This window comes from Chamaea fasciata, unplaced genomic scaffold (assembly GCF_029207755.1).
Source record: "Chamaea fasciata isolate MVZ Bird 193981 ecotype frontalis unplaced genomic scaffold, bChaFas1.0.hap1 SCAF_11, whole genome shotgun sequence".
Lineage (NCBI taxonomy): Eukaryota > Metazoa > Chordata > Aves > Passeriformes > Sylviidae > Chamaea > Chamaea fasciata.
Genome location: NW_027094096.1, coordinates 13,594,173 through 13,620,668, shown reverse-complemented (window position 1 = coordinate 13,620,668; position 26,496 = coordinate 13,594,173). Strand labels below are relative to the sequence as shown.

The 26,496-nt window shown below is 38.8% G+C and overlaps 1 long non-coding RNA gene across 1 annotated transcript; it reads left to right on the top strand.

The window, feature by feature from the left end:
* Positions 1 to 6,416: 6,416 nt before the first annotated feature.
* LOC136295330 (uncharacterized) lies at positions 6,417 to 19,479 on the top strand. The gene is made up of 3 exons (XR_010722642.1): positions 6,417 to 6,563; positions 7,633 to 7,694; positions 19,376 to 19,479. It is a non-coding gene; the product is annotated as an uncharacterized lncRNA (long non-coding RNA).
* The last annotated feature ends 7,017 nt before the right edge of the window (positions 19,480 to 26,496 follow it).

Sequence of the window (26,496 nt, the reverse complement as noted above, 5' to 3'; positions counted from 1 at the left end):
ACTTAATACTCGTTTATGCATTTCTCAATAATTTTAAAACATAACCTCAAAAATAAAATCATACCTTTTCTGCTATGAAAACCCTTTGCTTCAATACAAATACAGTGATTTAAGCACTCTTCTGGGGTTTTTTAGCTGTTAGTGTTCCTGGTCTCAAATTTTAGCATCATTATTTAAAATGAAGGAAAAAAATCAACTTGCAATTTAGACAGTTACCAAATTACCAAAACTAGTGCAGCAACTCTTAATGAGTGAAACCATTAACAATTTTCTGACTGCAGCCCCTGTTCAAATACCTTGGACACCTTGTTAGCACAGAATGAGGTGTTCAATCAAGACACTGGGAATTGGAAGTACCAGGGCACAGTTTTGAGTGGTGATTACAAGGGCATGAGTGTGAGTGCCAAAGTAACAGTCTTCTACACTGCAGGAAGCTGAGAAACCTTCAAGTCTACATTTGTAAATCAGCCTGGATGATTACAGCAGTCACAAGCAAAGAACATATGAAACAATTATTTGCACCGTTCTTTCACTCTTTTAATTTGCTCTTAAAATGAACACAGTGATATTAAGAGCCATTAGTGCTTTGTCTTTGAAAATTTCGTCAGACTTCATATCTTTCCAAGCAGCATCTCAAATTGCTTAAAAGTAGAAATGTAACAAGGAACTATTGTTTTCTGATTGTTAAATCCCTTTCACATCAATAATCTAAGCTTACATTAGCATTCAGATATGTCTTTGAATTTTCTTAGAAAGTATTTGGTTCATATGCAGAAGCGATATGATTTTAGGCTTTCTCCTTTTCTGCTTCATAATTGCTGTGACAAAGACAGTTTGCCTTTCTTAAATGAGTAAATTTTAAAAACAAATTTTGTCACATTAATATTATGTTGCAGATGTAGATCTACTTCCATTCTATTAAAGCAAGAGAGTACCACTCTTTGGTGTTAACTTTACTACTTTAATTTTATAAAAAGAGTCCTATATAATAGTTTCCATACCATCCACTCATTTTTTTCCTTTAAATCCATAAACTATAATCCGTGTAGAAATAACCCTGAACATTTCTAAAACTCATATTTCAGACACAAAACTTGCAATTAGGAGCTACTTTCATATTAAAGATAAGGAATTATTGACTAAGGAAAGGATGAGAAAAAGCAAAGAATTAAATTATCCCCAGTGAAAAACTGGAAAAGATAATCTATTTTTTAAAAATTCAAAGTATCCTGATACATTTCTATACTTCATGGATATACTATATATATATATATATATATATATATATATATATATATATATATATGTGCAATTCTAATATTTCACCATGTCTGGTATGAAGAAATAAATTGTGGTGGAAAGTATCTAAAAACTGCTGCTTTAATTTAAGAGAAATATAATGTTTCTGCTGTGAGTTTTTTGGACAGCTCATCTAATGCCTTTTATAGAAATAAGAAAAGCATATTATGGGCTTAATTAGCATCTCAGCTGTACTAATTGCTTATATAAATAGCACATAGAAATTAATTTTTGTTCTTTTTGATCATCAAGAAACATTATGCAAAAACTTTTCACACGGGACCTTTTTCTTACATGTATTATTGTAGGAACATAAAATACTTATTTCAAATTAATACATTTTTGTAATAATTATTTTCTTGCATAAATCTATTTTGAGACTTGCAAAAATAGCTAGTTCTCCAATTTTAAATGCATCATTATGTCTAACAAATCCTGAAATACTGTCCTAGCAGTCTCTGGCTTTACCACTGGTTTCTGGAACCTCCCCAGAAAAAAATCTTTTAGCACTAAAAGAAACAGATAATTCTGATTTTGTATCTAATATTTGAAGATTCGAAAATTATTAAAACAATACAGCCAACCTGTATTAAAACAAAACTCCAGACTGTAACACACTTCACTGTTAATGACACACTGGGGAACTAAATTAATGCTGTAGGGAATGCAAAAGTGCAGCGCTAGGGATCTAAATTACGTTGTAGGGAATGCAAAAGTGCAACATCTCTGCTGCTATTTTGCGCTTGTTTCTTTATTACGTAACTTTAAATTATGGGTTGCTGTAAATTTTGTACCTAAGAGTGCTGAAGCTTTCAGCTAATATTATAAAGTTACACAGCACTTAAAAATATAGCTGAATATTCTCACCCCTCCCCCGCTGCCCAGCTATACCTACCAGCAGCTGAAAAAAGCAGTAATTGAAATTAAAGGCTCCTCCAGCACGTAGGAACGTCTGGCTTTAATAACCGGAGGGGTTTCAGGTGCAGAGGGCGCTGTTGTTCGTGTATTCTGCGAGCATTTCCTGAGCAGGGAGAAAAACAGGGATTCACCAGTTTAAGATTTTCAAGCTTTCTATAAAATGTCAGTGGAATTGCTGACATATAGATGCTACCTTCCACAGTATGTGATGAGTTTCCTGAAATAAATCCTTTTCTTGGCACTCTAGAAGGGAGATGCCAGCTATCGTCACCAAAGTGAAATGTTTTTCACTGTTTCCACTTTACAGTCCATTTACCAAGATTTTATAACCCAGCCACAAGGTTCCTTCCATCACACATTTTCATATAAGAATATTTCAGTTATTTTCATTTTAAAAGCACACCAGATGTGTTTAAGTGTAACTTGCAATGCAAAGTGTGAAAACAATTCGAAGTACATCACTTCAGTGGCATTCTTCAACATTTCTTTCTTTCTGAAATATTCTTTACAATTCATACCTAGTTGTTTCAGGTGCTTTGTCCATAACAAATTACTAACTGCTTATACCCACAAAACCCAGTAGAATATACCGTTTACATCTTTAAATAACCTTCTGCACGATAACTTTTGAGTTTTACATATGCATTTCTTAACAATATACCTCCACACACGTAACTAACAGCTTTAAAGACATCATTAGTTCTTCAAAGCAAATTGTTTTCTAAATTCCTCTACAATGTACTACATCCTCTCACATTTTCTCTTTTCCCCCACTGATAGAAAAAAAAAATTACCATGCCTAAAAAAAAGAGTTAAAAAAAAATAGGTGAAAATATTAATGACAATTTAGACCCACAGAAAGCCAGGAAACTTACAGTTACAGCTGAAATTTTGGTTTAAACTTGAATAATTATACCTAAGGCATTTGGCTGGACAGGAAAGCATGGTCATCCTGCAGTCCTTTTCTGGAGTCACTGGAAGTGCTACCTCAGTGGGAATTACAGATTCAGGCACCAAGCATCCTGGATCAGCTCCTGTACTGAGTTTCCTGTGCTACCTAAGCCCAACAGGGTGTATTAAAGCCAAAGCAACAGGCTTTGTCCAGTTCCAAGCTGTGACTTTAAATCAAACTAAACTGTTCAAGCAACTTTATTAAGTTCAACATTTATTTACCCATAAAAACTGACCTTACCTAAAAAGTTATTACTTGAAAGAAAGGAATTGAAGAAGAGCATGTGATATACTTTACTTTTCTTCTCTAATAAATTTTATTGATTTCTGTATTGCACTACAGTCTAATGCATCTGCATTTTAAAGTGCCTGCAAAGCATCCACCTGGGAAATCTGATTTTTAAAATGAAGCTACTGGGTTAAACAATAAATTTTGGGAGAAATAAATTTCTCATGTGTCACTCTTGTCATGGGGCACTCCAACATTTGCAAAACAAATTCCACATTTCAAAGAAACAAAAAACCATCAGAATATGCGGCAGACCGAAATTGCTCTTTGCATGAGGTTCATATTCCCCATTAACCAAAACTTTACCTGGTTAAAACAGTGCTCACATTCTAACAAAACCCAGCCATTGTTAGTTTTTCTCCTTGAATCAACGCTCATTCAGAAGTTTCCCACCTGATAAAGGCTTTAATATAACCAAGACAAAGTTGCATTTTATGATTGGCAAGTTCTTTGCGCCCCAGCTACCCCCCAGCCTGGTGGAGTGGGGCTCAGAGATGCATTTTGGCCCTGTCTTCATGTCAAATCACTGCCATCAAAACAATGGCGCATATTACATGAAAATCTTGTGCAAATGAGCCATAATGGAAGTGAATGACAATCTTGTAAGACCGTGCAGCAGGATTCTCCTTTGATCTGAAATATTGTTAATCTTTCTCAAACATAACACTAAGTATACTTGGCAAATCCTGGATGAGAAAGTCCCCGTAGTGCAGCTCTGTGGACAGCCAGCCAGAAGCCAAGCACACCCCGCCACAAAAAGAGGCACAGCCACGAGAGAGGGACATACTGACACCCAGCCATGAGCTCTGCAATTGCTACAAATTCGTTTACAATTCAAAGGCCTCTTCACCCACTTCCTTTTCCCGAAAAGAAGCTAAACAATATGTTTATTTATTCTTAATAATGGATATTTGCTGCTGGATCACAGCTTCATTTAATTAAGAAGCTGCAGTATTTAAGATATTAAAATCCATGTTTCGAGAAAGGTTTGCTTTTACAAAACACAGGCCTTATTTATTCACAGCTTTAGAAACAGCCTCACTCTAAATTATAGTTTTAATATGATGTTGCAAGGGGAAAAAATTCTAGCAACGTAAGGCAAAATTTTTCCTTGGTAACGAAAGCATGATATAGGAGTTTATACTTTCCTAATGATGCTTAAAGCAAAGATGCGGAACGGTATGTCTCAGATGAGGTCACGCACCAACTTCAGGAGAGTAAAAACCTCTCCTTAGACTATCTTACAGCCAACTCACACCTTTTTGTTGTGCAGCCAAATATGCACGGCGTATGTAGACGAATGCAAACAGAGTAAATCATGTTGATTCAGTGCTAGTAGGAAATATGCCTCTTCGGTTGTGTGCTGCTTTTGAAGTACTGCCTAAAAATCAGTCTTGGGCTTCAAAGAGAGGGGATTATAGCCTTTATCCAGCAATTAATATGGCTGAAACTCAGAATGTCAGCACCTGACGACTATACAGGCTGGACAGTAGCCTAGTAGGGGTCCAGTCCCCCTCAAGAATTGGAATTTACAATAAAAATGAGTGCGTAAATAATATAAATGATAATATATAAACTGAAATATTTTGGAAAGGGGCACAAAATTTTAACTTCTAATGACCTGTCTATATTTTGACATGTGGGGAAGAGGGGGAGTTGTGGTGTCCCTTGACCTTTAACCTGCCTTATCCACCTAGATCATTTTAATCTCCCACCAACTGTTAAGCAGAAAAGAGTGCTATTAAAGAGAAAGCTATTCCTTTTGCCTTCTTACATGGATCAGATGACAACCTCTCCAAGTCCCTCCTCTCAGTCAGAGTTCAAGGGTTCAAAAATGGTCAGAATATCAAGCAACAGAAAGCCAGCAGGACTGCTGCAAAAAGAGTTTAAGGACTTTATATTATGCAGAGGGGATTTTAAAAAGGGGGAGATTCCATTATTTTGAAGTTTTACTCCCTGAATTTTATTATTTTTTTTCAAATAGGTACTTTCATTTCAGAAGATCATAGAGCTTCTAATTTGAGGGGGAGGAAAATTCTTGCATTATAATGACATGCTCCCAAACTTGTACCTACCTAATAATCTTTTCCATATTAATTCTTTAGATGTAGTTCCTGAGGTTTTAGGTCACGTACACATGTATTCCTCAATAGCATTGTACTGTAAATACAGTGAAGACTTAATGCTCTAGCTCTAGCCAATGTGTCAGGGGAAATAAAGTAAAATAAGATAAAATGAAATTAAATAAATTGGAGCATGCAGTCTTTTACTTCATAACCATCCTCAGATGCCATTTCCACAATGCTACATATAGCACCCTGTTCCTCAGGGAACATCCAAGATTTCTACTATTTCTCAGTCTTAACCATAGACAGTTGTTATAACACGTTTCTTCCCAGAATTTCCACGTGCTTTGAAGAAAATATCCCCTGAGTACCCATGCTTAATGTACTTATGGAAAAGCAACTCTATATCATGACAAGCTAAACAATATGGCTCTTTAATAAAGAATGTGTGGTATTAAATGCAGAGTTCTTATTTCAAAATGGTAAAAAATCAGTTTGAGGGAAGGAATATAATTGCTCAACATAATATAAATGGAATGGGTGCAAGCTGAATGTAATTTTTAACAGAGCCCCACTTTCTAAATATACATATAATGTGTTTGTGTGCCTGTGTACAGAGACATGATAAACAATAGAACTTAGAAAACTGCATTAGATTTTGGCTTTTGCATTAGGTCCTTCATATCCTGTGTATCCTAAAATGCTTAACAATGTTTCCATTGTACTTAACTAAATACAGTAATGGTGGTGCAACAACACAATGGCCTGTGCTCTGCCTTGGACGGCTGAGCCTGGTGTGTGACAGCCAGTTTTGGCTGGGAAGGAGGCTTAGCCAGCCTCTTTTCACAAAAGTGCCACGGCAATGTTGCCTAGACAGGCAGCAGGGACAGGAGAAAAGGATTTTGGATTAACATCTCATCTCATGAAGGACGGCACCTCAAACAGTTCAACACCTCCTCGGTGCTGCACTGCCATGTCAGCATTAAGAATCAGCCCGAGTCCTGGTGGGAGACTTAAACTTGTGACCTTCTAGCCAAGAGGTAAGAGCACTGCTGGCTGAGCCACACTGTCATTATTGCTCTGTGCTTGCGTGGGCTGACATCAGTGTTGACTACAGTTTGACCTGAGAGTGGAAAATTGATGCCCCCACAGATTTTAGAAGTAACCCCATCCTGCAGAAAAGCTTAGGGGTTTTTTCCCTATTGGAATTTACCTCTTCTATCAGAGAGCTGCAGTTTCCAGCAGATGCCTAATCTCTAAATACTGATTTCCTAAACACTTTAAAGAAATTAGAATGCCTTTCAGATATATCTGGATTCACAGTATTTAAATGAAAATTTTTAGTTTAGCTTATAGTGTTTTCCAGGTAGAATGCATTTTTATAGCAAAGTTTCTGGTGGAGGAGGGAAGATTGCTGTAGTATTTCAAATAATTAAGATTAAATATACATTTACATTTTACAAGGTAGTGAAAGACCTTTAAGGCACCTAGCACCTATACAAGCCAAGGTATTTTTCAAGGATATTTTAATATCAGTAGATAAGATACAAGAAGGGGTAAGAAAAGTGTTCAACTGATATCATGTGCTACGCAGAGCAAAGGAAATCCCCTTGGGAAATGTTTTCATTACATTACAACATACATAAATTTGATAGGGAAGAAATTATCTGTCTTGATTCTGCTTCTGCTGAAGTTGCCATTACCAAATTAGACAGTTGATGATTGCAGACTTGGACCCAGTCACTGAAGACTCATTCCAATTTGACAGTGATGCTAACCCTATTTAGCAGATGTTAAAATTTAAGCATCCGAAGACTATCTAAATTTGCAAAGTGATGATGTAAAAAGGAATTTTCTAGGGCTGACGTACATTGTGGGTGTAGATAAACTTTGGAATAAATCTTTAGCTACTAGTCCAGACAGGTTTAGATTTATAGTCTGATTTTTTTTTAATCAAAACTTATAATTGGTGCTTATCCCAAGCTGCTAGCACCACACCAAATTTAATTTAGACGCACAAATCATAGCAGAAAGTGAAACTCTGCCAGATACTAGCAATAACAGTGCCAGCTAATTCTTACACATAAAAGAATTTCTCTCTCTCAGCAGATATCTCAGGGCAATCACACGTTCCTAAAGATACCCTGAAAAGATGAACCAGTGATTTGACGGTGGGTAATATCCAGCAACCTCGTTTAATCAGATTTTAGCCTTCAAATCCTGCAAAGTCAGCTGGTTTCACAAGTTTCTGATTGCTTCAAAATCAGAGACTGAAACAATGAATTAGAGCTGATCACCTACAGCTCTAATTCGGGACCAAACACTGGCAGTAAATATTCCAGAGTGGGAACATGAATACAAGCCTCAACCTCTTTTCTCCAGCCTAGATAGGAGGCGTTGAACTGTAACATCTTTTTTTCTATCTGTTCTCTTTTTTTTTGTTCAATGTCTTTGCTTGTTTATTAAAATGTTCACTGCTGTGATTCTGTTTTTTACCTGGGGAGTTGAGTGAACTTAAGATGACACATAGCTGTATAAATCTTATATTTACTATGCCTTCTGTAAAGATGTGCCTGGCTGACCAAAAATAACTTTTATAAGCCAAGAAAAAGTAGTGGAAAGGCAGAGTGAGGGAGACCAAGGGGGTTGTGTGTTCTGCACAGTGTGGTAGATTTACAGGGTGTGGTGTGGGAGCTGAGTCTCTTCCCCAGGAAGCCAGTTCAATCCCAGAGAGCAGTCCTGCAACCAAGTACTCTCACTGTTGGACTCTGTGCTCTTACCCAAATGTTATTTCAGTTGTTCAAATGAAGTTATCCCTAATCAGACAGATTTGAATCACAATCACACTGAAGGCCTTTTACTGAGATTTTTTCCAGTAAAAACTGAAAAAGTCTTTCTGACAAATGACCTGAATGGATTTTCAGAGGTTTGGTCCCAATCTTCGTAATGATTCCATAAATTCATTTTGGATAGATGTAAATTGTATATATGAAGCTTAAGAGTCCTGCCCTGCAGTTCTTAGTTCATTGATAAGGTTTGCTTCTTGCAAATGGATTCTTCTTCTCTGGAATTCATAGGCCAATTCTACTACTACTTCTTGTTCTTCTCCTACTAATACTACTGTTGCTGCTACTACTACTACTACTACTACTACTACTATTATTATTATTATTACTATTATTATTATTATTATTATTATGTAAAAGCTATTCACATCCATGATTCTATGGATTACTGTACAAGGGCCTTTGTTCTTAGAAGTGGCTCCCTTTAAGTTTGTCAGAAACAGTAAGAGGAAATGACTTTTATATATTTCCCAAAACAAAAGCTCCAAAATTGGGCATCAAGCAAAATATTAAAGGAAATATCTCAGGTATTTTATTTATACTAGTGCTCATAACTCAAGGCAATTGAACTCCCCCACCTCTTAGCATAGCTTTATTTTCTGGGCATTTTCCTTCCACATCTCCAAAGTGCAGGTCTACAACTCTGGCCCTGCTTTAGGATATGGAATATCTACATCTTTCTGAGTGCTGCACCTCAGCACCAGGAATCACACCACAGCCCATCATCATGAGCTAACAACCTGTGTGGAGTCCTTCCATGAGCTGACTGGGATCCCTAAAATCCATCTACCCTTGCTGAAAGGCAACAACCTGAGGGACAGCAGCCTCCAATAGCATAATCTTCCCCATATTCTGTGCCAGCCCTATTTTGATCTATCCTCTACACCAGACTAGCTCCAAAACCTCACCTTTCTCTTTAGCTCTCCCTGCCCTCCCCCAACACCTCACCAGCCCAAACCTTTCCATCAGACTCACACATCTGCCCAAATCCATCTAGGGCACCTCGTCTTCACTTATTTTGTAGTTCACTTCCACCTGGTACTGTCTCTATCTGTACACCTTTATCTTCCACACTGCTTCTGCCATTACCACTACCTCTATGCTGGAGATCTTTCATGTCGGAGCCAATTGCTATGGTTACAGGCAATCTGCTGTATGTTTCATCTCCAGGAGCTGTAAATGAGGGAGTTTTAACAGCATTTGAGTAAGCATTGCCTCTTCCTTACATGGAGAACACAGCCCCACTCTAATTCATCTATCCACTAGTTGCTGTTGCATCGTATATATTACACTAGTTCTACCTGGATGTACAGATTGACAATGAGCTCGCATCTTGTGAGAAACAACAGCTACAGGACTTTTATTTTATGATCTTTTTCATTTTAACGGCATACACTTACCATTTCAGTCACATGCCCCTCTGGTTTGTGTACGCCAGCCCTGATTCTGACTGCAGTATGAGGGAGAAAAAGATTTTATCTTATCCATATCTATATATAGTTCTGTAAAACCTTAGTGAAATAGAATATACACATTCCGCATCCTGAAAACAAACGCCACAGTAAAAATTACACAGTGTGTTCGCTCTTTGTGCCTTAAGAAAGTATTATTGGTAGTCCTGAAGTTTTAGTACCATGGAGATGAAGTTCATAGCAACTGAGAATCAACGAAAATATAATCTTAAACACCAGTCATTCCACTTTATTTGTGTGTGCATTTTTAATAAGGATGGAAGAGTAGAAGGCATTTCAACTCGGAATTTGGATCTATTTATACCAGTCTAAAAGATGGACAAAACTGAAAATACTAGTATTTTAATGTTTTAACAGGTGAAAACCACACTAGCTAGAAAAACTGTTTTCATAAATGCAAAACATGCCAAGAACTGATAGTTTGATACTGCTACAATTTTGCATCAGAATCTGATAAAAAGTTTGCCTGATTTTATTTTACAAGGAATCCTGCCACAAACTCTTCCCACGATTCTGTGTAAAAAAACAATCTGCTGATCCCTCATAAACCTCAATGGAATCAGGATGATCCCCTCACTGATCTTCACACTTTCAGCTCAGTCCAGATGTCAACAAAGAAAATTCTGGTCTGTCCACCCCTCAGATAAAATATTTAGTTGCTCCTGCCAGACTAGAGGGGCACAAAGGCCCTCCAGCCCTATCAGATTGTGAGTAGGAAGCCACCAAACCAAGTGGTCCTGATTAAGAAGCAGCCATGGCCAGGCCAGAGCACATGGCTTCAGGACACATCCGCACTTCTGGGAGCTGGTGGAGACCGCACGTCAGCACCAACACATTGGCTCTCATTAATTAGTGAGGCAAGGTTCTGTTTTACACAGCAGTTGCACTGGATATTCTCTTCTGGTTCCTCACTCTACAACACCACAATCCCTGCGCTGTCAGGAGCTGCAGCTCATGTCTCTGTGTGTCAGAACACAGCCCAGTGCAAAGCCTGTTCTCTGCATCCCAGCCCTGCCTGCAGGTGAGGGGGCTGCTCATGGAAAGCTCATTCCACGCTGGCTTTGGCTGCCTTCTGTTCCTCCCACGTGGGCTGTGTGAACCGCCCACCAGCGCTGCCCAGCAGGAGGGAGCTCCTCCCTGGACACAGGCCACAAAAATGCCCTCTGACACCACTCACTCCCTTGTCCTCTGCTGTCCCCCATCCTCTACTGCTCCTCACCCAGCTGGTGATGAAGTCTAGTCCAGTGTGAAACTGGAACAACTGATGGGAAAACAATTCTCGTTTGTAATAGCAGCACCATATTTAGATTAGCTATAATGCAAAAATAAAACAAAGTTGGGCCTGAATTTGGCTTTCTGTCTGTAACATCTTACCAAGGGATGGTGGCACATGAATGAAATCAATACATCCTTTAGGGAAATGACTTTCCCTTCCAAAAATAAATCTCTACAAAAATAAGATTACAGAAAATAAGATTTCAGACCCCAAAAAGAGCATGATCCACAAATACAATAATTATTTGATTATATATTTTAATAAACTATTTTCCAGTTGAAAATATGGCCCTTAAAATTGCTCCCTCCTCAGAGTTTAATTACTCATCATTCACCCCTGACTTTGCAGTGAGTAGCACATTGAGAAAACTATTACACACACACACTGAATCCCTGGAACTGGCAGTACAAAGCTGACCTTGGAAGGAGATGAAGATAGAACAGCAGAAACACATTTGTAATGCACCACAGTGCACAGCGCAGGACATCCATTGGGAGCACCTGCTGAGTGCTGCTACACCCCTCAGGTCAGCACCTCGTTCTGGCAGTGCCCCAGGAGAAGGGCTCTGAGCAGGACAGACACTCTGTTTAGGGAACAGCCTCTGCCCATGAGGCCAACGTGGTGGTTTGTTTTGTCATGGGCTGTGGGGGAAGAACAACTGCAGTGCAAGTCTTGGTGTATTTGACAACAATTAAATGCCTGCATCAGCTCCAAGTCTGTGTTTGTTCATCAAGTTAAATAAGGTGTGAGAAGGTTTTCAGCATGAATTTACCAATGTGGTTTGGAAATTTTCACCTAAAAATCTTAGGCCTGTTTTTTTTTTTGTTATTGTTGTTGTTGTCGTCGTTGTTTCTTTTTTTAGCATCAATTGATTCCCGCTTTTAAATTTATGGAGCATTTCACACTGTTTCCTGCTGTGGTCGTCATCAGGTTTTGGCCACTGGATCATGAGGAAGCAAGGCATGAGTGGCAGAAAACCCTGTGGCTGTCCTTATCTACAGAATGGCAAACACAAGCAGAGATCTATGCAAAGTCTGCTGGGCTGTCAAAGAAAAATTACAAAGGGTTCCCTTTTCAGTGAAGTAATATATTTCTGACTTTGCAAAAGTATTTTTCTTAGCCACAATTGCATCATATCTGAAATTATTTTATGACCTGAGGCGTGCATAGTAGGCCCATCTGTTCTCTCATAGTGGCTCTGAGAGGACTGCCACCATTTCATTCAGTGTCTAAAAATGCCAAAAATGAAACAACTTCCATATTTCTTAATGAGATTTACCAGAAAAAGAACACCACCAACAAAAAAGAACACAAATACTCTGGGTCTGTGTCTTTCCAAGCCAACATTTTAACTTTTCAAATATAGCCACACAAACCCATGACAATTGTCACTAGAAAAGCAACTGAAATCCAGCCAGCAATGAAAGGAAAAGTGGCTGAAGGTTAGGAGCTATTTGGTAAACTACAGCTAGCTTTTACACTTGTGATTTTTAAGAACAAACCTTTAATTTTGAAATTCACAGTCTCTCCACCATTACAAGTCCCTTCAGGGCAATGATCTATCAAGTTCTGACTGTTTCAAACTGTTTGTGCTAGATTCAGCATCTATCACTCCTCAGACTTGCTGCACATTTAGCCACAGAGCCAAGAAACAATAATTTTCAATTAAGAAACCTGGAGAAGACTTGGGGACTTGATTTATGGTGCATGACTAATTATCAAATAGCTAGCCTAATGAAAATTAAGCTGCTGGTTACTACAAAGATTTAACTTCATTTTCTTGAGAAGAAGCTGATATGACCCAGAATATAATTTACTGAAGTTTTATTATATATTTTAAAGCAGGCAAAACAGCAGAAATTATCTAATTAAATTTTTAAATATGATTTAAAATTTTCCTACTTTTTACATTGTTCACTGTAATGAAGATAGCTCATCTAAACTTGTATCTGAATTAAAAGCTTTTTATTGCCTGAAGTTAAAGTGTTTCCTTTTGGATGGTGATGAAAGAGATAGGAATATGAAGGGCAATATGACAGAAATTGCTTTTAAGGCTCAGTGCGTTTCCAAGCAAAAGATTCTGTTCAGCACAGAGCTGATGCACAAAAACTAGGTTCAATACCTAGAGTATTTCATATGTAAAATCCTGGTTAAATATTCTGTTTTAAAATTAGTTCTGGCAATCTTTAGAAAATAAGTAGGATCATACTCTATGATTCTTATTTATTTTTAACTCTTTGTGGGTGAGATTCACAGCTTAAAAAATCAGTATACTTTCTTCTCTCAAGTATTTTCTTTCTGCTCATAACGGTCTGTTTTGGGGCTTAAAAGGTCCAGCTCTGTGGTTGTGAGTGGATACACTCATCTGAGCAGTCCCACTAGAAACCTCCATGGGGGAAGAGAAAAGTTTACGATTAGGCACAGGAGTGAAGGTAGAGGCCTCTTAATTACTGTTTCTGCAGTGAACTGTGGGATAGAAATTCACAATGCTATACATTTAGGGTCTCCAATCATGCAAAGATTACATTACTAAGCAGGAGGAATTAGCAACCTTTTAAGTACCCAATGCAAACAACTCTGTATAAGTCAGTAGTCACTGCTATTTTTAACCCACGCATCCACATTAACTTTCTCCAGTGTGCATGGATCTATGTAGAAAAGGGAAAATAAAACAATAAATTCTTCAAATAACACTCTTTTGCAGAAGCTAAAAACTGAAGGTATTTTTTTCCAAGGAAAAAACAAATCTAAACCTATGGAAGAAGCCAGCCTTAGTTTGACGTGTGTCACTGCAGACAATTCTCCCTCTGCTCAGAGCCCTGCACGCAGCACTCATAGGCTTTGTTTTGTGCACTTAGGCAAAACAATGGGGAAAGAAATATCAAGGTGAAATGACATAACCCCCTAGATTAGAGCAGCTGGTAACAAGACTGCTCAGGATCGTCACTAAAGATACTATTCACTGAAAGGGAGAAAAAAGGGAAGGGGGAAAGGATAACTTGATTTATTCAGGAAATTGCTTGTTTCTTCAGAAGGCCTTTATGGGGACCATCACTTTATGTTAGAAGACAGCTGGTAACCAGAAAGGGAGTGGGAATTAAATTAATTTCCTATCTGACTCTTTAAAGATCTGGGTTCTGTTCAAGTAGATGTACAGATACATACAGAGAGCAACTGATGCTTTTCCTTCAGTTTCTCAGTTGCAAAACCAACCTAAACTAAGACTGCATATTTTTAGTATTTTCCATACTGAGGCAGCACGAAGTCCTGATTAGCTCCAGTTTGGCTGGGAAAACTCTACCTACACTAATTTCCTTGATGGTTTCAAAACCCTTGCTTACAAGTTGTTTACAGACTTTATAGCTCAAATGCGAGACTTTCTCGCAACAGGTTTGATATGAGAGACACAATCCCAGACACTAAAGTCAAGTAACAATGCCTTGCACTAGTCCACGAGGGAGAAATCCCTCTTTCTCTCCCAAGGTGTTCTCCACTGTCCCTCTGAATTACTTGGACTGGCGCTGGGAGAGCGTGTTGTCTTTGCTCTCCCAAACCCATTGTGTTGGACTGCTGTGTGCTGTTAAACAGCTGCCACAATTCATCCCTGGCCTGGCCATACTTCAATAGTGGGTGAAGTGATTCATGCATCTATGGACTGTAAAGTTTGTAAAGCACTTCAGGATCCTTTGACAAAAAGCTGCTACATCACTGTAATTTATTAGCTGAGCGTGTTAAGTCTTAATGACAATACCCTCCGAGGTAATGCCGCTCAGACTATTAGGCTGAAATGGTCTTGAAAAGTTTACACACAAAACTAAATGTACACTGTAAAAGCTTCCTCTGTTTGCAGTCTGGGGCCACTGTCTGTCCACAAAAAGACTTCCTTGTCATGGTTGTTTCTTTAGGTTGCATGGCATCTAGGAGCTGGAAATAAACATATACCCAGATCCTTCCTTACACAGTGTTGCAGTGCAATGGAAGGGGTTGCTGCACCCAGTACAAGAGTATTATCTGATTTAAAATGAGGGGAAAGTCTGTGCAATCATGCATAGTTCAAAGTATTGACAAAAGTGCTGAGCACCTTTGTTCAAAACGTCCTTTTGTCTCCTGATTTACCGCTGTCATCAAATTTTCAAATAGGGCCATATAAAAATATTCTGCTTCAAGTGAAACCACTTCCTGTGGGGAAATAAAAATACAGGAAACTGGGAATAAGAAAAAATGATTGTAGTCTATTTCAGGTCTAGGTTGCAACATTCATATCTCCATGTTACCATTGTGGAGCTTAATGTAATCTTAGCCACCTGATCAATGGTAGATAAAACACTGTACCCAGGGAAACAATCCTAACACATATGCAGTATGAGTTTTCTGTAAAATGTTGGAAATTTATTGGAAGGAGAGAAGGAAGTTGATCTGTACATTAAAAAATATATGGTCCCTCATTATAGAGACCTCTCAACTAAGATTTGGAAAATGTTCCTTTTTTCCTTTCCCACAAAAATTTCACAGTTGTGGCCCCTCTCTCTATTCATTGCTGCTAACATGCAATGTCCTCTGATTTCAATACCAGATTCATATTTCAAGTAGAAAGCTACCAGAACCTGAGACAAAGAGGAGAATTGCAGTCATTTAGTTTGACCTATATAGCTCAGACCATGGCTGAGGTACATGGCACTGAATGTCATGGGGACATGGTCATCTGGGCCTCAGGTCTCTCACTGTCACTGCCTTCCAAGGCACATTTCGCCATCCTGGAAATCTTTGGTCCTAGATATGAGAACTGGCATACAGTCACTTTAAAATTCATGCTGTTGAGTTGTCATTTTCTCCAGAACAAGTCAAGGACTGATATGTACATGCACTCCCTGAGTCACCACCTCTCTGTTCACACTGGAGGTTCAAATCAAGAGCAGGTTCATTGTTTCCCAGGTTTACACAGCAGTGTGGTTTTATCTGTAAAATCAGCAGGATAATCAGTTAGATGCATCATGGAGTATTATATCTTAGAAACTACCAGTAGATTTTTAAACTCCACAAGAAGACCATATGGAGTTTGACTCCTTTTTTATTCTTTTGTCTCACTGACCTTTCCCTATTGGTGTTGGCTTCTGTTATAGGAATCTAATCCAAACTCTGTACCTTTTGGAGGTACTACACCCTAAGAAGCAGAGATGCCAGGGCAGGAGAAAATGTCTGATGTTATCTAGGAAATGTCCTGTGTGTTTCTTCTTTAAAGCAGTGGGATTCAACCTCTGCTTCTCAGGGGGCACTGAAAGAGCAGCATCTTCCAGTTTTCTCAATTGCTAGTGCAATGCTTAGTAATAATCCATGCAGGAATGAGAGGAGATGGAAACAATGGAAGAAAAAATACAAGCAAAACATGGCTTACTTGAGATTTGAATAAATTAGCTGCTGATGGAGGGAGATGGAGCAGATGGTCAGTCAGAGCAACCTAAGCCCAGGCAGTCCTATGAAAAGCAGCACAAAGCCAAGCAGACAGCTCACAGAGGAGGGCCAGCTCAGGCATCCAGGGCTGGAGAGACTGGCACCATCCAGTGCTGGGACGGGCAGGTATCCCAAAGCCCACCAAAAAGAAAACACACAGCCTACAGTAAACCCTCAGGCAGACTGCTAAAAAAAACAACTAGAAAGCCAGCTAAGTATCCACAGCTGTTCAGGCAAAACAAACTCTTAACTAAGCACCCACCACAGGATTCACCTCAAAAAAAAACCAAGAAATGGAGCATCTTATTTGTCCTTTAATCCCTGCTGGACCGAGAGGCCAGACAAGTTAAGAATCTGTGCTTCGGTAGGTTGTACATGTTGGAACAGCCGAAAGAAAACAAGTTCAGTGGTCTCAGATCATTTCCCAAAGGGCCTCTCATGCCACTGCTGGCACGAGTTGCCTTTCTCCTTGGCAGCCATGGCCAAGGCAAGGACAGAGTGGGTCTGGAGGTTGCCCACATTTTTCTGGATAATATTTTATTAACTCAGAGGACACTGCAGGGGTTATGAAGAGGGATTTGTATTTACTGTTGCCCAGCCTCAGTTAAGGCAGGACTACAACATGCAGGCAATTGCTTTAGCAGCCCCTTTTAAAAGCTCAAACCTAACCAGATTTTGCATTTTATTTTATTTTTAAACAGGATATGGCTACATGAAGCACTAAATATGTTTTGACGGGAGTCTTTATGCTTTGCATTAAAAATTCAGTGAATTTCATCTTTACCCCTTGAAAGCACAGAGGTCATATTCAAAGAAACTTCATGAGGAGTGTGAAGGCAGATGCCTTTTTTTTGTGGTCATTTACTAAATTTAAGGTCAAAATGCAGCAGATAATAAATGTGTCCCACTAAATAAAACAGGTCACGGATTCAGGAAAACAATTTTAAGTATGGTTGTAAAAACATAGTGTTTCTAGAGAAACTGGTTTTACTTTCTATAATGGTTAAATTTTTAAAAGAAATGTGATTACTCTGAGTTTTCTCTAGATACTAGATTATGGACCTGAAGGTATTGCTAATTCTGGGTATATTCAAACTTAACAGCTGCTGCTGCTTCATATGAGCAGCATGTTTTCCCAGTCCTCAGACTACTGTACTATACAAAGTTTATACTTTAGACAGAAAGGCCAGCACAAGCTGACCTAGGATAAAGTCCAAATGCAACTCCTAACATGGATCACTGGAGAATCCTCAGCAGATTCTGATAGACAAGGTCTTATCAGGGTGTTCCTATAGTGGAGAATCCAACAAAGGAAATCAGTTAATTTCAGGAGTTTTTCTCTCTTCTTGTTGCTGTTTCCTGTTAGGAGATATATCAGATCTCAGATAAAAGTGTTAGGAAGCCTAAATAACCTTTACAGGAAATGTAAAGTCATCCTGGCCTCCAGCTCTGGACCACATAAGGCAGAAAGGGTTTATCTGCTTAACAGTCCTATATACCTACATCCATGTATATGTGGCTTTTATTCCATATTTGATGTAAAGCAAAAGTTAATTCTGGAGAGCCTGTATTTTCTCTGCAGATAAAGCAAAACTTGCTGAAAACAAAACAACACAAACAAAGTAGAAAAATATCATAATAGTATAACTGTGGAAAGCTGAATCATCAACAGTGTTCTCATATTTTATCGTGATTTTTCAAAGTGCTAAGTTTCTCTATTAGAAAGACATGGAGATCTAGTTTTACAGCATATTTGAAACACTGAGAAAAATATTACATGCTGGGCAATGAAATTGAATTTTTTTTTTATTCTTGAAAGAGACCTATCCATTTCATTCAGTTCTGCCATATTTTTAAGTAAAAAAACAATAGGAATCTACAAAAATATTTTGGTAAAATTCGTGAATATCTGCAGGGGTTCTGGAACTAAAAGTGATATTTCTTCCAACCTTCATATGAATAACTCATCTGCTAGCCCCATTTTATTTAGCACAAATGAAATAATAAGGCAGAGACTGAGAAAACTGTTTCTCTGCTCATACAGTACTTCTCACTTGTTATTGGTCCATTAATACAAACCAGGCACTTTTTGTGTTAAAGATTGAAGTGATGGAGAAGCAATGTGTGCTTGTGGCTAAACATTTTCAAAAGACAGTCTCTGAGGAGATTTTACTGTGCCATTAGAAGGAGCTGCATCCTGAAAAGTACGTTTGGGCAAGGCAGGTGAGCCTTAGGGAAGCAAAGGCAGGGCTGAGAAAACCAGAGCAGGACAAAAGCTTTGACCCTGGGATGGCTCCCAGAAATGCAGCCAGGTGCCAGGATTACAGCTGGCAAGGTAATTCTCCCAAACCCAGAAAGATCAACAAAAATCACGGCTCACATACTGCAGCTGGGTATTTTCTTAATGAAAAAATGAAGGGCAGCGCTGCTTTTTCACAAGCCAGGTATTAAACAGTCTGTATAGAAGCTCCACTAATGATTTCAAGAAGAATGTGGCAGTAAAGCTGAGAAGACCTTAGGCCACCTTTTGCAAATGGTGTGTTTCAGGTCTTGAGAAGACAGAAATTGTGGGTTTTACTCTTGCTATCTTACTCATTTTATCTTAATTATTCAAAATAAAAGCTGACTTTATCAACATTTCAGTTTAAAACATGTATCATCCTGCCAAAACCCACAGTTGTTCCAAATACATTTGTTGAAACAATCTTGAATATGTTACATAATTTTAATTTTGTGTATTAGTTTCCTCTTCTCTCCAAATTTCTCTAAATTAGTCTTCTGCCTTATTCTGTCTCCTTCACATAACTCAGGTGAAACATTTCTTGAAGAAACCACATGATTCACATAACCTACAATGGATGGGATGAAGTTTCACAGCTATTAAGATAAATTTGGGTAACAACACTAAGAAAATATCACTACACCTAAGGTAAACTGGGAAATAGAAACCCAAAGGTTAAATGTTCTTCAGTATGGTTACAATAACAATATTATGCTTTTTTCAGGATGTTTTATATTGGTTTAATGGATGAAAAAAATTAAGAGTGATTTACCCTCCCCAACTCAGCTTCGCCTACAATGTAGTGCAAATTAAACAGTGTGGTGTAAATTTTAATTTTTTTTCTCTGGTTTCTCAAGCTTCCAGTTTCTAGCAAAAACTAATATTAACATTCCATCATCCATAAAGACTGCACCATGCTGTGCTAGGTTTGTTTTTGTCACATACCACCTTAAATTGTAAGCCACCTTTGAGAACAGCCTTGCTAATTCATTTTCAACAGGTCATTTTAGGGCCAGACCGGGATTTGGCTTTTGCTTCTGAAAATTACATGTGAACATAATGCCATACAAATAATGAAAAATGTAAATATTCACCATTTGCTGGAATATCCTCAGGTCAACCAAACTCTTGCTGCTTTGTGATTAGTGGCCTATTAATGTGCACTGTGGCTATATCATCTTGCTTTCCCATGGTGACATTATAAGCCTATTAAATGACTAAGGATATACATAAATGTTGGGGGTGGAGGAGGAAGGCATTAAAGCATAAAGAGGAATAAACTTCTTTGCTTTTTTTGGGTTTTGCTGCTGTTTTTAGTAATGATGCCTTTTTAGTTCTCAGTTTAGCACATGTCCCTCACTCTTCAGCAACTTCTCAGGGCAGCCAGAACAAGCATCCATTGCAACCAGCCTTGCCTGTTGGTCTGGCTACACTCTTTGGCCAGAGGAACAAGTTCTGTCAGGAATTAGTCATAGAGGGAAACAGAGGTCTGCTCTGTGCCTCAGAGTGCCTGAGACCTCTTTCCTTTCCTAACACAGATCTCGTGGTTTAGTGGAAAATATTGGATTCTGATCTGCATGTCAGCCCTTTACCAGGCCTGGTCGGTCTGTAGTGCGTTACCACCATGATGTCACCATCACTGACCTCCCTTCTCCCCCTGACCCTCCAGCTCTCACCCAGTGCAATGCCCATCCCACAGAGGATATCCACTCATCTGACACATTGCTCCTCATCAAGTCGACCCCTGGCCTGCTGCTCCTCCTGGAGAGTTTGGAGGCATCCATCACACCACTGCACCTGCACAACCTCCCCCTCATGCTCAGCTACTCCAGCAATGGTGAGGTTCTGGGACTGCACACAAGGCTCTGGTGCCTCCCCCAACCAATACACTCTAGGCACTCAATTTATTCCTAAAAACACTCTTCAGTGGACCACTCATTTCTCACTGTAACTCACTCATTAGCTTGGGATTTGTTGTGGGACAGTGCAGCAGGGAGAGGTATCACTGACACTGTTCTTCCTAGTGCCTCTCCAGGAAAGCCACAAGCAAAGTGGTGGCTTTCCTGGAGCTCCCACTGCAAGAAAGAACCTTGGCAGGGTGCAATTTCAAAGTTACCATGCATCTCTTTGCCATTTTGGCCGGTATCTGAGCAGTGATTCTCTCTGTGTCCCTGGGAGTTGTAAAAAATTAAGCATGCAAATGGAAACCAGAATATGATCATGGCTAATTTATGAAATCTGAGTTATTATAAACAATGCACATTCTCCAGTAATCTCACAGAAAATATGTTTTGTATCAGAAAAGCAGAGTAATTCACAGTTTCCAGGGCAGCAAATTTATGAAATTGAAATATAATTTGAATTCCTGTAGGGTTAATAGATAAAATTTTCACAATTCATTTAGCTAAAGTCACATTTTCTTCTTTTAACTCTCTTATTGGATGACTAAATTATGATGCATATTAAGTTAACTTTTAATCACTAAAAGCTGTGTTCAGACACTGCTACTCTGCAAATGTTAGCCAGGAGCAAGAGCTTTGTTCTTGTTAGGTGTGACCTTCCTGTGGGAAGAAGCCTCTTCCATAACAGTAGCATGCCGTGCATTTTAGGCAAGCAAGGGTTTGCCCTTATATAGCCTTGGAAATACCTAAATACAGCACTATGCTATGAATCTGCTTGAAAGGGAAACTTCAAACTCCCAACTTGGAAATCCTGACTTCCATCTGTCATATCCTAGTAAAGGCGAGCATCTTTTCAGGCCCTCCCTTCCATAATGTGGAAGGTATTTATTAGATTTTTCCAAATTAATCCAGCCCAGAGCTGGTTTAATAGTGTCATATTCTGCTAATTACACAGTCTTAACATTCAATGTTGCTGGCTGTGAAATGTACCCAGCCTCAACATCTCCATTTGATGGACTTACTTGATGTTTTGGCTGCTGCTGTTCAGACCCATCTGCTTGAATGGCATTATGCCCACTCATCAATTGGTTGGACCTTTTCATTACAATATAGATGTCTATCATTTATGACTTTATGCTGGTTTTCCCGCATTAGACTTAACAGCTATGTAGTGAGTGCCTCATGAAAAGCAAAAGGCACATAGTGACACAAAACCCTGAAATGTGGTTTCATTAACAATGAAGATAATACAGCTGAGGTAGATGTATATTTACATCATTCATTTGGAGCAATTTATCAGCTGCATTTATCCCTTATTCTTTCTGTTTTGAAAGAAAATTTATGCACAGGCAATTTTTCCCCCAGTCTATTCTCCTCTGAGTGAGTGGTAAATCTGTAAACACGTGCAGAGCTTTCAAAGTTCCACCGCTGGGTATTTGTATCTGTTTCATCATGGGTTTTTTTAATTCACATTCAGCTGTTTGCATAGACAGACTGCAAGAGGGGAATCTGTAAAAATGAATAAATAATTAATGTCTAATAATGAGTAATCTGTTACAAGGAGTGATCTTCAGGCCAGTATGTGAGAATTTGGACCTTCAGCTAAAGAATATTTGTTCCTGAATGTTACCTTCAGGAAAATCCCTCCTGAATAAGCATTCACAGGCAAAAAGAGAGATGACTGTAGACAAACTACACAGCCACTTGGGACTTTAATTCAAGTTTATGAACTTCATTAAAGACAATTTACAACATCTGTGGACATTTTCAGTGTTTTTGCAGAATGCATTTTACTTTATTTAAAAATAGACACCGTTTTTCTAAATGAAGGATCAAAATTTTCTATCAACATCATATGTTATGTTAAGTGCTAACCAAATATAAATCTGAAGACAAAACGGTGACATGGAATAAACTAATAAAAGAAAAACAACCAGACAGATATTATTACTGACATTATTTTAGATGCTCCTGCACTACTTTCAGTGCTGACATCATTCGAGAGCCTTCAAATAGCTATTTTCTCCCCTTTCTGTTACCTGACAAAATAGCAGCACCAGAAAAGGAATTTCAGAGAAGCAGTGTCTGCTTTGTATCACAAATTTAACAAAATCATTTGTATCACTAATTTAACAAAAGCAGTTTTTAAGATAGACAGTCCCACACAAAAAATTTTTTGAGAAAATGTCACTATATTGATAAGGGAAGACCATATGAAAAATCAAAATATGGGGCAGGAAAAAGGACTTCTGAATAGTGATCCAGTTCCTTCCCGGTTTGTCAACAGCAGTATGCTAGCATTTTGTTTCCTTGGTTTTTAGAGCCTGGTGTTATCCCTGATATTCATGGAGAAATCCAGCTTTAACAGCTTTCATGTCACAAGATAGGTCTGCTCAGTAACCAAGCCTCTAGCCTTATCCTTTTCTCTCTCTCTTTTTTTTTTTTCTCCACACAAACACATGTAACATACTGTAAGCATTCAGCACTTCCCTGGCAGTATTTTTATGGAAGGCCCCATGCCCTGTGGTGGAACGATGGGGCACAGCCCCGGCACGGGTGCGCAGTGCCAGGGCAGCTCAGTGTGTGACACCAGGTGCTCCCAGCTCACACACTCGGGGCAGTGGTGCCCATCCTCCCGTGGCAATGTCACCCAGGACCCAGTCGAAGTGCTGGGGGGTCCTTGTGATTGCAGCTTGTCAGATGCTGTCAGCTGTTATCTCATGTGCACACGCTCACTTTGCTCTTTCTCCCCCTAGCGCAGGCAAGGGCAGGACATGGGGTATTGTTTGCTCTTGCTCCCCAGGAGTTGTGTCAGTGTCCACTGAAACCATTTCTACTGTTTATAGACTGATTTTCAGGCTGGGGAATTTTCACCAAGGCTGGGTACTGTGGGCTGCAGCCAGGGAATTATCCCTACCCCACTCTAAAGTCAGTCTTGAGCTGTCACAGAATTCCAGAAGTGGTGGTTTTGGGGAAGAGTCTGTCTAAAAGTGATGACACTGTCTCCTCTGGAAAGTCCTCTTGCGCTGAGATACTACTGAAGAAGGAACACTGATTTCTTGCTTACACTTAATCAGACTTGTTGACATTTAGATGGAGGAAAAAAGTGGCTCCCCTGAATACATTAATGGTGTAGAAAAGAAAGATATAGATTACACAGGCCCTCTATAGAAGCAAATCTTGCATTAAATTCTTGTCATTTGATTAATATCTCAAATCAAAAGTCTTACCACATTGCAATCTGGGAATCAAGCCAGCTAAGAAACTAAAACATATATTTTCAGTATAACTGTGTTCATAATGACAGGACCACATGGTCACAGTTTCAAATTAAATGAAATCTGTCTATTACTGTCCTTTCTCTAGGACACCAGGCAGTACCTTTAAAAAACAAGACAAACCACATCTGCTTGTAGAAAGAAAGATTCTCTTTAGAGAGCTGGTGATAGAGACCTGTACAGTACAGGAAGCTGGAATAAAGTGAGGTCCTTTTGGGATTTCCAACTGGTGGGGCAGGGAAAGAATGACTTCCAATAATTTTTCTCTTCTGAAAACTTTGAATCACCTTTTTTTAACCACTTTTTTTTTTTAAATGGATGTGTGCCAGATTATCTTACTGGCAAAACCAAGTCTCATCAACTTACCAATACCTGTGCAACTCTGCACTAAACCTTCCTAAGTAACACCCCGCCTCTAAGTATTCACCTCTCTGCTAGGCCTGCAGTTACTATAGCCTTCTCTTACTGTTTCCCAAAGCACTCCTATTTCAGTAAACATTTCTTTCTATATCAAGCCTCATGCAGTTTGGCACCATTAATGATGATGCTATTTAAGCACTGCCCTAGGAAAAGAGAAGGAGAGAAGCTGTAAATCTCTGCTCCCTCTGCCTCTGCACACTGACTGCAGCAGCAGCAGTTCTGGGCAGCCCAGGATCACATGTCGAGGTTTGTGCTGAAGCTGTTCAAACACAAAGGGATGCTCCTTTCTGCAAAGCAGTTATCCTGCTCATAATCACAGCCAACTTGGAATTTCTTTCATGTTCCCCTAGTGGTGTTTTATTCTAGCAGGAATTAGTTCAGTAACACAGAGAGCTGTACAGAGAACAAGGGGTGCATTTGAAATACCAAAACCATAGAATTTAAATTATTGTGTAAATATAGGCCTGCATAGAGAAAAAAACATTGCTCTAAGTAAACATTGCAAAAGCAGACAAACCTGGACACTATAGGATTTTTTTGCTTATTTAACTTTATAAAAAGTATGAAAATTAATGTGACATGGATAACTTGTTCCCTCCAGAAGATGCTTTACAAGTCATAGATTCTATATGATGTTGCTGTTGCTATAGTAACTCTTTTTTTTATGGTGTAGCAAATACTCATACAAAACCTTTTGACTTTTAGGAAGAAAATTTGCATTCTCAAAATGTTTTCAAGTAAACTTTATGATCTAAAAATAATAAATTCATTGTCTTTCCCTTCTCCCATCTCTCTCAGCTAGATATAAGCAATTAAAATTATGCTTCCTTGGTCAAAGACTTACTCTGCGATCTAAAAAGTGATTTCATCTCACAGCTATATTTTATGCAATTCGGTAACTTTGAGTAAATTCTAGTGAGGCTTCATATGTTAACTACCGTAGTAGATTTCCCTCTTTTTTGCCCCTTTCCTTTTTTTTTTTCTCTCTTTTTTGCTTTGTTTAAAGGTGATTAATTACTCAAATGCAGTGTGAACCATTCACTTAATACGTGGTGTGTAAGCTCGGTCCTTTTTATCTTCCCTGTTTTGAACACCCAACCGGCCAGTTTTACCCCATAGAACTAACGCAAGACAAAAAAAAAAAAAAAAAAAAAAAAAAAAAAGAAAAAACCACACCACTACCAACAACCTCAATGGCACACACTTTGGATAAATACCTCTACACTGTACATTTGCCAAGAGAGCTTCTAAGATCAGCTCTGTAAATGTCATGATCCTTAATGCTATTGTGGTATAACTGAAGAGCGTTCCTTGAGCCCATTTGGCTGGGCTGACTAGCGCACTTTGTTTTCCCAGGAGAAGAAAGCAGAGTAGTAAACCATTTTTGCAGAATGTCATTCTCCCACAACAGTTTATGAAAGAAACATCTGTGACAAGAATCTTTAATGCTTTTCTCAAAGCCAAGCTGACAGTAAAAGAGCATTGCTAAAAGTGGCAAATCAATCCCATTCCACTCCTTCTAGAGCAGGACACCTAATTTGCTATGTATCACATGTATTTTCTTCGCATGTGCTGAGAGGCTGTGACATTGATGTGGTGGCTGTCGTCCAAGCTTCTGTTGAATAAACACTTTGGCCATATAGCAGGCACACTGGCATGTTAGCAATGTCTGTTGTCCAGTGTTGAGTTTACTTCACCCCAGGGAAAAGTTTCTTTAATTTTTAGATTGTATTTTTAGGATAAAAACGGTATCTTTGAAGGCTGATTTAAAAACCTTGGGGGATTTTTTAAACTTGGTTTGCTCAGTGAGGGGTTTTGTGCTACCTGGAAGCACAGACATCTGAGACAGAAGAAAGTCACAACAAACACAGTTCAGCAGCTAAAAATTATTTCATTACTGGGCTTGTGTTGATTGTGATATAAAAATAAGATGATTCAGCCAAAACCAGCCTCAAAAAAAGGTATCTAGATCTGAGAGAATAATTTTTGTATTTAGTTAGTTAAAACATCTGAAAGCTTTTACCGACATTGGACAATGAATCAAAGCTCTG